Genomic DNA, 16250 nt, shown 5'->3' on the forward strand with positions numbered 1-16250 from the left:
ATATAGTTATTAAATGAAGTTTAGTGATGTAATAGACATAATCCGGAGTTGGTAAGGACGCCGCCCGCCAGCGTAAACACAACACACCCGAATGCCCACAAACACGATACAACGCACAAAACACAACACTTCTGTCAGTTTTTGGATAAACTCCTTTTATATTTATTATGTGAGAGTTATACATGTATAAAATGATAACTATTATAGGTAAGCGCCTAATATTTAATATTAATCAATAAAAAAGAAGTCAGAAGCCACACGCCTGTCTGTACATGTCTTTTGTGTAAAAGTATTTTGGGCGCTCATGTACTTGTGCGCTAGCTGGCGTTCACAACTGTTCTCGCCTACAAGCATTAGAATTAAACAAACATTTATTTTTTCATTTATATACAAGAAGAGAAGGCTACCCTTGAGTCTGTAATATTCATCTGATCACTGGTCTCCCATTTGGTCCTCATTGCTTTATCTTACTATTATTGAATGTCAATAACCGTATTATGCAATTTCAATTTCTTCTATTTCTTTCTTTATTATGCACCCCATACCCATCCCGTGGGCGGTGGTGTAAAGGATTACAGAGGCACATAATCAGTTCAGGAACTGAACCCTCTAGTTCGTTTAGCTAAGCAAATAACAATGTTTGACGCTAGTTACAAAATTATTAATGTTGTATACACATGTACACACACTCATATATATATATATATATATATATATATATATATATATATATATATATATATATATATATATATATATATATATATATATATATATATATATATATATATATATATATATATATATATATATATACGTATACATATATACATACACATACATATTTAATCACCTACACAAATACACACATCAATAATCTTTGTGTCACAGGTGATCAACAAGAGGCTCACAACAGTCACTATAAAAGGCACTTTGCATCTATAGTGAGTCACACAGTTACTAGTCTTGCTGCAAACCCACCCAACTGGGCGGCAGCTTTACAGTCATGTGCTCCACACCCACCCAACTGGGCGGCAGTTTTACAGTCATGTGCATGCATTACCTACAGTAAGCAAATTTTGGATTCTTCGATAAGATTTCGGGCAGCATATCATTATGAATGAAGTACTTACACATTTCATTATGCAACTTTAATAAAGTTGTCCTTCAGCCTTTTGTAGTGTTCAGCTACCCTTATCTTCTGTATGTTCCTCACATTACCAGTATACACAAACATTGACATGTAGGGATAGAGACTCTCAGGTAAGTTAGTAATTTAAATGCACAGTAGCAGTCCTAGGCGTTCAATCCCCGACCGCCGTCCAAGTGGTTTGGCACCATTCCTCCCCATCCCATCCCAAATCCTTATCCTGATCCCTTCCCAGTGTTAAATAGTTGTAATATATATATATATATATATATATATATATATATATATATATATATATATATATATATATATATATATATATATATATATATATATATGCGAACAAGCCTGAATGGTCCCCAGGACAATATGCAACTGAAAACTCACACCCCAGAAGTGACTCGAACCCATACTCCCAGAAGCAACGCAACTGGTATGTACAAGACGCCTTAATCCACTTGACCATCACGACCGGACATAATGAGGTGATAGCCGAGGCTATTTGAACCACCCCACCGCCGGCACTCGGATAGTAATCTTGGGCATAGCATTTTACCAAATCACCTCATTCTTTGGGGCACACGTGAGGAACACAAATGCGAACAAGCCTGAATGGTCCCCAGGACAATATGCAACTGAAAACTCACACCGTTATTGTTACTCACTCACACCGAAAACTGTTATATATATATATATATATATATATATATATATATATATATATATATATATATATATATATATATATATATATATATATGCCTAAGGCACAACTCTCCTAAACACGAGAGTGAAGTATACAACTTTAGAACACTTTCCCACCAGGAGACTCGAACCCTAGCCAGCACAGAAGCCTTCCAGCAACTGGCATAACAGGTACGCCTTAACCCGCTCCACCACCAGCTCAGACCCTTAAAAGAGATGGTAATTTCGGAGTATTTAAATACACCAAAGATCACCACCTCCCAAGAGCACTAGAGCAAGTGAGGGGTCATTTATACGTTTATTTCATCAAGTCCCTGTTAATATGGGAAGACACAGTGTCTATGCTTAAGGCACAACTCTCCTAAACACGAGAGTGAAGTATACAACTTTAGAACACTTTCCCACCAGGAGACTCGAACCCTAGCCAGCACAGAAGCCTTCCAGCAACTGGCATAACAGGTACGCCTTAACCCGCTCCACCACCAGCTCAGACCCTTAAAAGAGATGGTAATTTCGGAGTATTTAAATACACCAAAGATCACCACCTCCCAAGAGCACTAGAGCAAGTGAGGGGTCATTTATACGTTTATTTCATCAAGTCCCTGTTAATATGGGAAGACACAGTGTCTATGCTTAAGGCACAACTCTCCTAAACACGAGAGTGAAGTATACAACTTTAGAACACTTTCCCACCAGGAGACTCGAACCCTAGCCAGCACAGAAGTCTTCCAGCAACTGGCATAACAGGTACGCCTTAACCCGCTCCACCACCAGCTCAGACCCTTAAAAAGAGATGGTAATTTCGGAGTATTTAAATACACCGTGACATTTCTCCAGTCCGATACATTGCCTCTGATTACTGCCCTCATTTTTCTATCAGTCAGAAAATTTTTCATCCATGTTAGAAGCTTACCTGTCACCCCTCCAATATTTTCCAGTTTCCAGAACAACCTCTCTATGTGGAACTCTGTCGAATGCCTTTTTTAGGTCCAGATAGATGCAGTCAACCCAACCATCTCTTTCCTGTAATATATCTGTTGCTCGATCATAGAAACTGAGTAAATTCGATACACAGGATCTTCCAAATCGAAAATCATACTGTCTGTCTGAAATTATATCATTTCTCTCCAGGTGTTCTACCCATTTAGTTTTAATTATTTTTTCCAATATTCCAATTCCAATTTTTTCCAATAATGTTTGTGTGTGTATGTATATTTGTGTTGTTGAATATGACCGAAAGTCATAGTCTTTCTGCCCCTCTCCTTACTGCTATTGTTGTTTCTCGCATCTTTGTATTGCTTCTATGTTTGGGCAATTTTTCCCTTTTTCCTAGTTCTGCATCTCTGCTTTAGTATAAATTTTGTTGTGCCATTATCATATAGTTCACAAAACTTGACATACATCTCATTTACTTCATGTCCTAACAGCAAGTGTTTGTCAAATTCCTTAAGGAAATATCTGAGTTCCCCATAATGACCTCTCCACAAGTCAGGTTTTTCAACTGCTTCAAGCTCATTTTCTTCCAGATTATAAGGGAGGGAGGTACTGAATGATAAATATATCTTTCTCTTTCCTGGTAAATGGCCCACTGCCTTTTGACGAAAGGCGGTGGAGTTTCTGACGGGGGAAGGAAGAGACAATTGCGCATCGCGTCCCGCAGGCGTGGTGCGGCCAGCCTGGGTGGCATAAAAGGCGCGGGAAGTCAGGTCCCGCTCTCACTCCCTCTCCCGACCAGGTCCAAGATTCACGAAGCGGCTCCACGCTCAGCACCACGCCTCATCGACACGTGGGCCAGTACCCTTACCACTTCTACGTTTTGTTTACTGTGTACACGGGATTTCTCAAGCAATCGGACTCCCTCTCCGCTACTATGGTCCCACAACTGATATTCTCCAATCCTTTGGGGCCTTCCACATCCCAGGCCGGTACCGCAGGGGCCCCCTGCCCTACCCAGCAAACCCTAAGGTAAGAGAGTTTCCTGTACAAGTTAGTCAGGACTACCCCCAGTGCTGGCGTGTGTTTGCGCCGTCCCTCGCGGCCCGTTCGTTCCGCTTAGCTAGTTCCCTAGGGCCTTCCGCCTGCTTGCCTCCCTGGGGTTGCTGGCGTTCCTCCAGGTCGGGACTGGTGCGCTGGTTATCTGCGGCGACTTCATGTGGCCTGGTTTCGGTGGTCCTGTGCCCTGGGGCCCGGCCCTATTGCGTGCTCGGTGGACCATTCGTCCCAGGTGTGCCCTCCCCGGTTTGCTGTGCCCCTAGGCTTGCCCTAGGGGCCATGTTTCGCCCGCGCCTGGCCGTGCGTGCGCGGCCAGGCTCCTTCTGTGGTCTGGCATCGCCCTCTGTGGCGACGCCACGCGGCGGTTCCCGGGGTTCTGAGCCCTGGGGCCCAAGCCCGGTAGGCGGCGCCCACGTGGCTTTGAGCTCGGTGAAGCACTCGCCCCAAGGATGCCCTTCGTTTCCTTCCCCGTCCCAGGCGTTTTCCCCGGAACCTGGTTTGTTGCGCCCTCTTGGCTTGGCCCTAGGGGCCAGGGTTCGTGATGCGCTTGGACGTGCGTGACCGGCCAGGCTCCCTGCGAGCGTCCTGGCGTCACCCTGGTGGCGACGCCTCCTGGCCGGGTTTTTAGTTGTCTTTGTCCCTAGGGCCCGACCCTAGGGGCCCATGCCAAGGACGGCATCACCCACGTGGCATGGAGCTCCAGGAGCGCTTGCCTTGGGCTGTGTTCGCTTCCTTCCTGTCCTTCTCCCTTTTCGCCCTCGGGCAGGAGACGCCTTGTGGCGGCGGTGCCCCGGTGGGTAGGCCCAACACTTTCTTGTTATTGGCTGACTTGCGTCAGCCGGTGTCGTCCGGCATGTTCTTCTGATGTTTGTCTGGACGGTGATGCCCTGCTTGTTCGTCCCAGTTGTTTGTCCGTCCGGTGTTGCTCGTTTTGTCCGTATCTAGGCGTTTTGCCTGGCTGGGGTAGATCAGCCTGTTCGTTCCTAGACGTTAGTCTGGCTGGTGTAGCACAGCCTGTTTGTCCCTGTAGTTTGTCTGGCTGGTGTAACCCAGCCTGTTCGTCCTAGACGTTTGTCTGGCTGGTGTAGCCCAGCCTGTTCGACCTAGACGTTCGTCTGGCTGGTGTAGCCCAGCCTTTTTCGTCCTAGACGTTTGTCTGGCTGGTGTAGCCCAGCCTGTTTGTCCTAGAAGTTTGTCTGGCTGGTGTAGCCCAGCCTGTTTGTCCTAGAAGTTTGTCTGGCTGGTGTTGCCCAGCGTGTTCGTCCCTAGACGTTTGTCTGGCTGGTGTAGCCCAGCTTGTTCGTACTAGACGTCTGTCTGGCTGGTGTAGCCCAGCCTGTTCGTCCCTAGACGTTTGGCCGCTTGGTGTAGCCCAGCTTGTTCGTCCCAGTTGTTGTCTGGCCGGAGTAGGCCAGCTTGTTCGCCCCAGACGTTTGTCTGGCTGGTGTAGCCCAGCTCGTTTGCCCAGACGTTTGTCTGGCTGGTGTAGCCCAGCTCGTTCGCCCAGACGTTTGTCTGGCTGGTGTAGCCCAGCTCGATTCGCCCCAGACGTTTGTCTGGCTGGTGTAGCCCAGCTCGATTCGCCCCAGACGTTTGTCTGGCTGGTGTAGCCCAGCTCGTTCGTCCCAGACGTTTGTCTGGCTGGTGTAGCCCAGCTCGTTCGCCCCAGACGTTTGTCTGGCTGGTGTAGCCCAGCTCGTTCGCCCAGACGTTTGTCTGGCTGGTGTAGCCCAGCTCGTTCGCCCAGACGTTTGTCTGGCTCGTGTAGCCCAGCTCGTTCGTCCCAGACGTTTGTCTGGCTCGTGTAGCCCAGCTCGTTCGCCCCAGACGTTTGTCTGGCGGGTGTAGCCCAGTTCGTTCGTCCCAGACGTTTGTCTGGCTGGTTTAGCCTGCTTGTTCGTCCCAGTCGTTCGTCTGGCTGTTGAAGCCAGTCTGTTCGTCCCAGTTGTTTGCCTGGCTGGTGTAACCCAGCTTGTTCTTCCCAGTCGTTTGTCTGGCTGTTGAAGCCCAGCGTGTTCGTCCCAGTTGTTTGTCCGGTCGGTGTAGCTCAGCTTGTTTGTCCCAGTCGTTTGCCTGGCTGGTGTAGCCCAGCTTGTTCGTCTCAGCTGTTTGTCTGGCTGGCGCAGCCCTGCTTGCTCGTCACAGACGTTTTGTCTGGCCGGTGGAGCCCGGCTTGTTCGTACACGGATGTTCAGTCTCATCCGGTGATGGTGTAGCCCGATCTGTTCGTACCCAGTCATCTGGGATGGCCGGTGTATCCCGGCTTGTTCGTACCCAGTCGTTTGGGCTGGCCGGTGTATCCCGGTTTGTTCGTCCCCAGGTGTTTGCTGGCCCCGGTGTCCCACGTTATGTTCGCCCCAGCCGTTTGGCCTGGTCGGGGTAGACCGGCCCGTTTGTACCTTGACGTCTCGTCCACTCGGTAGCCGCCTGTTGTTCCTGCACGTACACGTTCCCTCCTGTTTCCCTGTCCTGTCCTCCAGCGCATGCCGTCGGGCGGTCTGTCCGCTTGGGTGGGCTATGTTATGTTATTATCTTTTATTTAAGTTTCTAAATTAATTATTGCATTGTTCAGCTTAGTTATGCCTTGTATTTACTTACTATTCCTCTAGCAGCGTTAATGCAGTGTCCATTGCTGTGGGATACTCAACTAATTTTGTTTCACTTTTGAGAATATTATTGCTAGGCTAGCCATTCTCCCTTGATTAATACTGTTTTAATAACCATTCCATCCCTTGAACATTACAGTTTTACGCTATCCAAACCATACCATGCACATTACTGCTTAACCTACCATCCTATCCCTTGATTAATCCCGCTTTAAGCTACCAAATCTTCCCATGATTACCACTGTTTCTTTTATTTGTTCAGCTTATATGCAAGTACATTATATTACGGTCTTATTCTATTATTAGAATATATTATTCCTCTCCCGTTCTCACTGTTCTGTTCTACTCCTCCAGGGTAGGCGCATGCCGTAGAGCGGTCTGTCGGTTTGGGTGAGCTACGCCATGTTATCATTCAACCCATCCTCCGAATTGACAGTACGATTTAATACTAAGTGTAATAAGTACACTTTCTTACTGTCATAAACAGTGCATAATTGCACTTAGGGGGCTGTTACATTTACCCAACTCCCTCCCCCGATTTAATTCTCCTCGTTTTCTGTTAAGACACTCAGAATTTTAAGACGAAGGTTTCATCTTCAATTGGCTATACACAAGTTTTAAATATCAGGAATTTCTTTTTCAGGTTTATTAAACAACATAGATTTTATGCAAAATTTTAAAATATCCTGAGTTAATTTACAATTTATTAATATATTTTAGTTTTGTTTTATTAGTTTTATAAAACTGTAATATCAATATAGCTATAAGTTAAGTACTAATTGTAATTAGGAAGCAATAAAATTATTATCTTCAAAAACTAAGACGGTTAGGTGAGGTTGTGGTTTTCTATTCAGTTTTTCAGGTAAACTCAAATATTCACAATATATTTGACAGTACGATTTAATACTAAGTGAAAATAAGTACAATTCCTAACTGCTATCAATAGTACATAATTGCACTTATTTGTCTTCTTACATTTACCACCCCATTTTTGGAGGACGGGCTGTATCATTTATTTAAGTTCCCTAAATTATTTTATTACTTTGTTCAGCTTTCAGTTATGCCTTGTATTTACTTACTATTCCTGTTGCAGCGTTAAGGCAGTGTCCATTACCGTGGGATATGCAAATAATTTTGTTTTCACTTTTGAGACTATTATTGGTTTACTCTAGACCATCTATTCCATGAATAAGTACTGTTTAATTAACCAATCTATCCCATGAACTTTACAATTTTAATCTATCCAAACTATACCATGCATATATTACTGTTCAACCTAACCATCCTATACCTTGTATAGTCCTGCTTTAATCTACCCAAATTATCCATGATTATCACTGTTTACTCTTTTATTTGTTCAGCTTAAATACAAGTATATTATATCTTTTATTTGTTCAGCTTAAATACAAGTATATTATATCTTTTATTTGTTCAGCTTAAATACAAGTATATTATAATACGGTCTTAAGCTATTTACTTGTTCAGTTTCAGTTTGTCTTGTATTTACTCCGCTATTTAATCTACCCAAATTATCCATGATTATCACTGTTTACTCTTTTATTTGTTCAGCTTAAATACAAGTATATTATATCTTTTATTTGTTCAGCTTAAATACAAGTATATTATATCTTTTATTTGTTCAGCTTAAATACAAGTATATTATAATACGGTCTTAAGCTATTTACTTGTTCAGTTTCAGTTTGTCTTGTATTTACTCCGCTATTTATTCTGTTTCTAGCACTGCTTACGCCTCATGCCTTTCTTACTGTTTTGGCCTCGCTATGTTATTTATATTATTTAAGTTTCTAAGATTAATTTGTTACATAGTCCAGCTCCAGTTATGCCCGGTATTTACTTAATAACACTGTTGCAGTGTTAAAGCAGTGTACATTTCTAGTGGGATACTCAAATAATTTTGTTTTTACTTTTGAGATTATTATTGTTTGAATTCTTCTATACTATACCACGATTAATACTGTCTTAATATAAACAAACTATACAATGAGTAATACGGTCTTATTATAACCAAACTATACCATGAATATTACTGTTCAATCTATACATGAATATTACTCTCTTAATCTATTTTAACTGCTCAGAGTTTATTACATTGGTTTTATTACGATAGCATTGGCTATGTCCGGTATTCTCAATCACTATGGACACTTAACTTTACCTTGCTTTTGTCTACTTGTGTATGTGACGGTTGCCGGTGCGGCAGCTGGGCCTCCCTGCCTGTTTTCCCCCGTTAGACCTGTCAATGCTTACTTTTTCATTTTCCGCAGTGGCGAGAAGCCGGATCACGCAGCAACTGCAACACGGAAGAGGGCTCGGGCGACGTCGCGTGAGGACAACAGCGCAGTGGGGTGAGGACGCAGCCGGCCTTCGCTTCGCCTCCCCCCCTCGGGGGCCTCCTCGGGCGGCTCTGATGTGCACGGCGACCACACTTCCCAGAGGCCACTGCCGGCAAAGCGGCGGGTGGCACAGCGTCGCAGCCTCCACCTTTTTCGGCCGACGATTGGACGACGCTGCAGGCGCCCATCGCGCAGGCTCGGGGGCCCTCTCATGTCACAAGCCTTCAGGGCATGGGAACCACCGAGGCAGACCCTGCCGCGGCTGCTACAGCCGCCCCTGCCCCCCACCTTCACCGACCGTCGCCCACGGGCCAAGGCCAGGGGGCATAAGTCGAGGCGATGTGCGAGCTCCTCCAGTTTGTCCTCCTTCCTTCCTAGTTTTGTAGCGTAGTTGCTCTGCCTCCCTGAGGTTTCCCTCGCGGCCAGCGGGCACTCGCCCTTCGGGGGGGGGGGGGGTACGGCCTGCTGGCCTGCGGGGTGGGGGTGCAGCGCCCGTCCCCAAGTGTTCCGCTGTCCGCAGCTACTACTTTGACTTTACAGACATTCTACTAGTAAGCCCTACCTTGTCAGGTAATTCCTTCCTTGGCGGCTCGGCCTCTGGCCTGGGGTTATTTTCTTCTCCAAATACATATCAGGCTTCCCCAGTCACTATGTTTTCTGCCGCCTGATTATTCTCCAGCTAGGGTTTCCCTTATGTTATGTTGTTCACTTTGGTGTCCTGTTATACTTAGAATTAGATTTGTTACATTCGCCTCACTGCTAATTCTAGACATTAGGACATTAGGTTTCTGCAGAGTTTGTTACTAGGCTATAAGATTACGTTTTACTACGGGTGTACAATTTAAGATGTTTCGTGTACTTTGCGTTAGCCACGGCTATGTTATACATTTGTTAAGTCCTATTTAAAAGCCTGTTTTACTTCTGCAGAATTATTTATCATGTCAATAAAATTACGCCCCCAAGGCTTGGTGTCTTCCTTCCCCTGATCAGAAAATATAATATCCAGCATGGAGGGAACATCCCCTTCCCTCATCCTCGTAGCTTGTTTAACATGTAGAAACATGAATGTTTACAGGGTGAGGTTTACGAAATTATATATATATATATATATATATATATATATATATATATATATATATATATATATATATATATATATATATATATATATATATATATATATTGTGACGGTAACGCGTTGGTGTTCGGCTGTTTAAGGCTAGGGGTATGGCCTCGTCACATAGTTATAAAAAAAATAGAAAAACTGGAACTTCGTCTGTGGTAAGGTAAGGAGAAGAGACACAAAACACAAGTAAATTTTAACAATGAAATTTTAATTACGTTAAATAAATCAAAACATGAAAAAATGGACAAACAAATTCTTATAATAAAATCAATCAATCAAAATAATAAGAATAATTAAATGACACAATGAAAAGTTACGTTAAGATAAAATAACAAGAAGTGCAACACAAAATTAAAGGGAGGTGCTGGAATATTGGCTTTAAGCTACCACCTCTCTCAGTACACGCTAACGTCTAGCCGGGAGGAGTGATAACTGCGAAAGCACAGAATATTCTGAGGTCTGAGGTCGTGGCGACCCCAGACATCAAGTAGTATGGGGGGGTGGAGTGCAGTTGCAGCCCGGCCGGCGACCAATCAGCGGAGCCGGTAGCGATCAACAGGTAGTTTGGCGGTTTGAGTCTGAACAGGTGTCTCTGGCTGCAACGTTTTGCGCTCTGGCAAACCTTGGAGATGTTGTTGTCGTTGTTGGACATTTCTTCCCTAGTAGTTTTATATAATTTCAACGACGTAATTGTGGAGGGAAGAGCAGGCTCAATCTCTTGAAGGAGATTATCGTCACAACTCTCCCCCGAAGCCTGCGGTTCTGGAAGCAGTACGTCGTTATGTGGTGGAGTAATGGATGGAGTCGCTTCTACTTCATAAACTCTGGAGAGATCATGGGCTAAGATGTTGTCAGACTCTTGGTATAGCGTGTCTCCAGGTTGAATTTCTGCAGGTAGCAAGCCCATAGTAGAAGACGTTGAGATGGGAAGTGGGCGTGCTGCAGGTGGTGTAGGGTGGTGTGGTCCGTATTGATGGTGGACCGAGCACTTTTCAGGTGTGGAGTGAAGTGCTGAAGCTTCAGGATGAGGAAGAGTAGCTCCTTGCCAATTGTTCCGTAGTTCCTTGTAGCAGTAGTCGCTGACAGGTGTATTCTTCTCGCCTCGTTGCTGCATCACGACACCACCATAGTCGGTACCATTGGCGTCGACATGGAGGATGAAGGGCTTATCTGACGAGGTGAGAGTGGAATTAGAAGAGGGCAAAGGAGCACGATTATTATCCTGAAAGCATTTGGGAAGATCATTAAGGATTTTGGAATTAGAAAGCGCTGACTCCTTGTCAGTGCTTTCGGGAGGAGAAGCTGGGATGGTCTCACTGTGGATGTAGGGTTCTGTGAAGGTGGAATAATTAGTCAGGACAGTGGGAGGAGTACCATTATATTGCTTCAGGAGGTTGACGTGGCACAGCTGGGTCTTCCGCCGCCTATCTGGAGTCTCTATTACGTAGTTGTTATTATTCCTGCACTCTTTGACGCAGTAGGGTCCTGAAAACCTGTTTTGTAAAGGTGAACCTGGGATAGGGAAGTAGGCAAGGACGAAGTCTCCCGGCTTGAATTTTCTTACCTTGCTGGTCTGGTCGTAATGAGTCTTCATTTTCTCCTGGGCTTTCAATAGATTATCATGGGCAAAGCGGTGGACTCTCTCTAGAATGTGTTGAAGGTTTTGAAGAAACTGGGGCACATTCTGATGCTCACTGAAGGTGGCATCTCTGAGAGAGTCTTTGAAAGCCTTAAGGGGAGTACGGCACTTACGGCCGTAGAGCATCTCATAAGGAGATACTCCTAGGGACTCATTGGGGAGACTTCTGAAAATACACATTATAAGGTCAATCTGCTTATCCCAATCCTTCGAGGTTTCACTACAAAACTTTTTCAAGAGTGCTTTGATGGTCTGATGACTACGTTCAAGAGAACCCTGTGAAGCAGGATGATAGGGGCTGGACAATACCTGTTTGATGTTGAACTCCTCCAGTGTCCTTTTGAAGAGATCACTGGTGAAGTTGGTACCACAGTCACTTTGAATCTCCCTGGGAAATCCGTATTGAGTGAAGATCTTCAATAGATGTTTTATAACCGTAGCAGCCGTGATGTTCTTCACTGGAACTGCTATGGGAAATCTGGTGGTAGGACACAGGATGGTTAGGATGTAGGCGTTACCTGAACTGGTCCGAGGTAAAGGACCAACACAGTCTATTATGAGTCTGTGGAAAGGTTCCGCAGGCACCTGTATGGGAATCAGTGGCGCTCTGGGAATGGAGATGTTCGGTTTGCCTGCCATCTGACATGTATGACACTGTTTTACGTACTGTTTTACGTTATTTACCATACCTGGCCAGTAGTAGTCTTGACGAATCCCATGGTAAGTCTTGTTGAAGCCGTAGTGGGAGAACGCTCCATGGGCCAGGTGTAGAATAGTGGGCCGCAGGCTGGTGGGAATCACAAGTTGTTCGATGTTGGCCCAATCGTCCTCCTCCTTCAGTTTACTGGGTCTATATCTGCGGTAGAGTAAGTCGTTCTCTAGGAAGAACCCAGGAATACTGTCGGGTTGAGTCTCAGCCTGGAAAAACAATGGTGTTAAAGTAAGATCTTCCCTCTGCAACTTACGGAACTCCAACTTGGTCAGATGCGGGGGTAGTTTCTGAGGGTCTTGAGGGACAGCGGTAGCAGTAGTCAGCTGGCTGTGGACGTGCGGCTTGTGCACGGGTGGTCACGAGAACCGGAGGAGAAACTTCATCACTCTCTTGAACCTCTGCTGGAACATACTCTAGAATAGGGTTTATTGGCACAGTGTTACACACCTGGGGTTTTTCCATGACGATCAGGTTGGTCGGTTGCAGGTCTTCTGCCAAGTCGTTGCCTAGGAGAAGTTGCACTCCAGGCATGGGAAAAGGCTTTTCCCTGACGGCGACTTGGACTTCCCCGTTCACGTAGGGACAATCCAGGTGGACTCTGGCGAGAGGGTATGGAGTGGTAGCAGTGAGGTCAGTGATGAAGACAGTTTCTCCGGTGTAGACGATGTTGGGCACAGCCGACTTCAAGATGATCGATTGAAGAGCCGCTGTGTCCCTCAAGATCTTCAATTTGAAACGTCCCTCCGGATTTGAACCGTTGGCAGAGACAGTTCCAGTATACAGGTGGTTACTGAAAAGAGAAAGTTCATTAACATCAACACCAACATTCATCACAGGCTTACCGGACTTAGGAGGAGTTGGTTTGGGTTTTTGTTGGTCAGTGGTTCCCTTGTATTGAGACTTACCACACTTGTCTATGGTATGTCCATAGAGTCTACAATACTTGCAGTACAGTTGTGAACCAGCTTGATCGGGGCTCACCTTCTCGTAACTGTACCACGACTTCTTACTGGAGGATGGTTCAGGTGTCAGCCGGTGGATGAGGCTGTAAGTGTCAGCCGACTTAGCACACTTCAGGTAGTCGGTTTCTTCTTTATCTGCTAAGTAGAGGCGGACAGGAGGCGGCACACGTCTCAAGAATTCTTCAACAAGCATCAGGTTGACGAGTTCTGTAAAAGTAGAGACATGTGCTGCTTCCAGCCATTTCATGAAATACCTCCGTTTCGTGTTAGCAAACTCAAGGAAGGTAGTGGTACTTGCCTTCAGGTGGTCACGGAATTTCCTTCTATAACTTTCGGTGGAAAGTAGGTAGGCGTCCAACACTGCTTGTTTCAGAGTGGGGTAGTCATTCTCAGACGCCAGAGTACTGAGTGTGACTGCAGCTTTACCTGTAAGATGGACTCTGAGAAGTGTGGCCCATTGGTCGACAGGCCAACTGAGTTGATTAGCAAGGGTTTCAAAGGTGGTGAAAAACACATCAACTTCTGCTTCTACAAAGGATGGCATTAACTTACTTGCATGTGATATATTAAAACTGACGGGAAGATTGGCAGTAGCTTGCTGGCGTTGTGTGAAGTTTCCAAGGCGATTTCGCGTTGACGACACTCTAGAGCCAGAGTCGCTTGTTGCTTGTCATGTTCGCGTTGCATCTCTAACTCGCGTTGTTTGGTTTCAAGCCGTACGCGTTCCCGCTCCTGGAGTGTTTCAAGCTGTACTCGTTCCCGCTCCTGGAGTAAGGCAATCTCACGTTCTTGTTCTTCTCTCCTCAAGGCGGCCTCGCGTTCTTGTTCGTCCCTCCGTATGGCAGCTGTTCGTTCTTCAATCTTGGCCAGCTCTAGTTTGAGTTTCAGCGTTGCCAAATCAGTTTTTTCTGCAATATAGTAAGTTTCATGAGTTTCAGAGTCTATCTTACCTTGCTCTAAATAGTAATCCAGCAACAGGTTGTGTAGGTCATTTTTGTTGGCTTGGTAGCGAACTTCTAGTTGATACTCATGTGCAAGAGTTTGTAATTCAGTCCTCTTGGCACGACTTAAAGTCCCTATTTCACCTGCTGGATTTGTACGGAAAGCTTGGAGACGAAACATGGTGAAATTAGCAAATAAAGGTACACGAATATTCAATAGTGAATGTCAGAAACAGGACAACGTGGCAACTGGTACCTATCCTGTGAGATCTTTAACAATTAAAGTTAAGTAAAAGATGTTAAATGATTAAATTAAATCAAGGGCGCAGGAAATCTTGTACCCGGTACTCATGTAAGAGGATAAGGGCAAGAAAATCCTACTAACAAATGAAACAGAGTTTCGAAAACAAATGAAACAATTAAATGCCTCAAAAGTAAAATTGGTAGTCCAAGGATGTAGGCATACCTTGCCAAGTCTCTATAGGACATAAAGCAAGTTTTTCCTACTGAATTTAATATGATACTTACAGAATTAGCGAACTTTTGTGCTCTGAAAAGTAAGCTAATTCTCTACCGTTGTATGTATCATCATCTCTGACTGACGTGTAGGGGTGCGAGGTGTCAACTGGTGACGAGAACTGCTGCTGAGGTCCCAATTCAGCAACTAAAGTTCGAGCTAGAGGAACTATGGCCCTCTTTGTCCTCCTACAGTCAGATTGCAGAAGATTGGGTACTCTTGACCCGGGGCAGACCACAGTACCAGGGTACCAATATGATGATCTGTCAGAATGAGAAATATTCAAGGGACATAGATGGTAAATACGAGTAATAACACGGAGGGAGAGATGACCAATTAAGAGTATGACTGAGGCCTACAGTCACCACGTAATCCAAAGTTGTCTCACCTTCACCATATGTTACTCTCGTAATGCACAATACACCGCACCTTATAAAAAATGAAATTGAATATGAAAAATAGTAAAGCTACGTTAACAAAGTTAAATACGCTTACCATAAATTACCACTTGGCACCAATACCTGAGTGAAGCTCCCGGACAGGCCCCCATATAACTTGTGACGGTAACGCGTTGGTGTTCGGCTGTTTAAGGCTAGGGGTATGGCCTCGTCACATAGTTATAAAAAAAAATAGAAAAACTGGAACTTCGTCTGTGGTAAGGTAAGGAGAAGACACACAAAACACAAGTAAATTTTAACAATGAAATTTTAATTACGTTAAATAAATCAAAACATGAAAAAATGGACAAACAAATTCTTATAATAAAATCAATCAATCAAAATAATAAGAATAATTAAATGACACAATGAAAAGTTACGTTAAGATAAAATAACAAGAAGTGCAACACAAAATTAAAGGGAGGTGCTGGAATATTGGCTTTAAGCTACCACCTCTCTCAGTACACGCTAACGTCTAGCCGGGAGGAGTGATAACTGCGAAAGCACAGAATATTCTGAGGTCTGAGGTCGTGGCGACCCCAGACATCAAGTAGTATGGGGGGGTGGAGTGCAGTTGCAGCCCGGCCGGCGACCAATCAGCGGAGCCGGTAGCGATCAACAGCTAGGTAGTTTGGCGGTTTGAGTCTGAACAGGTGTCTCTGGCTGCAACGTTTTGCGCTCTGGCAAACCTTGGAGATGTTGTTGTCGTTGTTGGACATTTCTTCCCTAGTAGTTTTATATAATTTCAACGACGTAATTGTGGAGGGAAGAGCAGGCTCAATCTCTTGAAGGAGATTATCGTTACAATATATATATATATATATATATATATATATATATATATATATATGTCGTACCTAGTAGCCAGAACGCACTTCTCAGCCTACTATGCAAGGCCAAATTTGCCTAATAAGCCAAGTTTTCATGAATTATTTGTTTTTCGACTACCTAACCTACCTAACCTAACCTAACTTTTTCGGCTACCTAACCAAACCTAACCTATAAAGATAGGTTAGGTTAGGTAGGGTTGGTTAGGTTCAGTCATATAACTACGTTAATTTTAACTCCAATAAAAAAAATTGACCTCATACATAATGAAATGGGTAGCT

General features: G+C 44.6%; 1 long non-coding RNA gene across 2 annotated transcripts; it reads left to right on the forward strand.

The window, feature by feature from the left end:
• The first annotated feature begins 3257 nt into the window (after positions 1-3257).
• On the forward strand, positions 3258-9148 carry LOC123754250 (uncharacterized). 2 transcript variants are annotated; one of them, XR_006772368.2, is made up of 3 exons: positions 3416-3820; positions 6808-6843; positions 8739-9148. It is a non-coding gene; the product is annotated as an uncharacterized lncRNA (long non-coding RNA). The 2 variants fall into 2 exon arrangements; XR_011229035.1 differs by lacking the exon at positions 6808-6843 and having other exon boundaries at positions 3258-3820.
• The last annotated feature ends 7102 nt before the right edge of the window (positions 9149-16250 follow it).

Source organism: Procambarus clarkii, chromosome 18, assembly GCF_040958095.1.
Source record: "Procambarus clarkii isolate CNS0578487 chromosome 18, FALCON_Pclarkii_2.0, whole genome shotgun sequence".
NCBI lineage: Eukaryota > Metazoa > Arthropoda > Malacostraca > Decapoda > Cambaridae > Procambarus > Procambarus clarkii.